Source organism: Anneissia japonica, unplaced genomic scaffold, assembly GCF_011630105.1.
Source record: "Anneissia japonica isolate Jap-2015-1 unplaced genomic scaffold, ASM1163010v1 scaffold24_len2511860_cov200, whole genome shotgun sequence".
Classification (NCBI taxonomy): Eukaryota; Metazoa; Echinodermata; class Crinoidea; order Comatulida; family Comatulidae; genus Anneissia; species Anneissia japonica.
In genome coordinates, this window is record NW_022730786.1 from 841,395 (window position 1) to 841,886 (window position 492).

Below are 492 nucleotides of genomic sequence, written 5' to 3' on the forward strand. Positions count from 1 at the left end.
ATAGATACAAAAACTATCTATCCATAAAATATTATCCGTCCTTATCATTACCATCAATAATGTTGTCACTGTTATCTGTTAAAATGTTATCTGCAAAAGTAACAGATCATAAATATCATATTTGTTAATGTCTGTGTTTTACGAGAATCATGATCATTTTTGTAAGCAAAACAAATTTTTAAACCAAATGCATAACTTTTAACATAATTTACCAACTTAACATTCAGATCATATAATATAGGCCTATGAAATATGCCAATCAAGAATTATAACGAAAATGATGTACAATACTAAAATACATAAAAGTTAAAAAAAAATAAGGATAAATAATTAATAAATATTATACATTAAACTCATTTCTAAGCAATATGGTAGTGTCATTTCCATCAGTCATGCCAAAAAATATCTTGAATTTACAATATTTAAAATATGGAAATGGATTATAGTATTTGCAAATGGATAACGAAATATGACTAACCCTAACCCCCCACC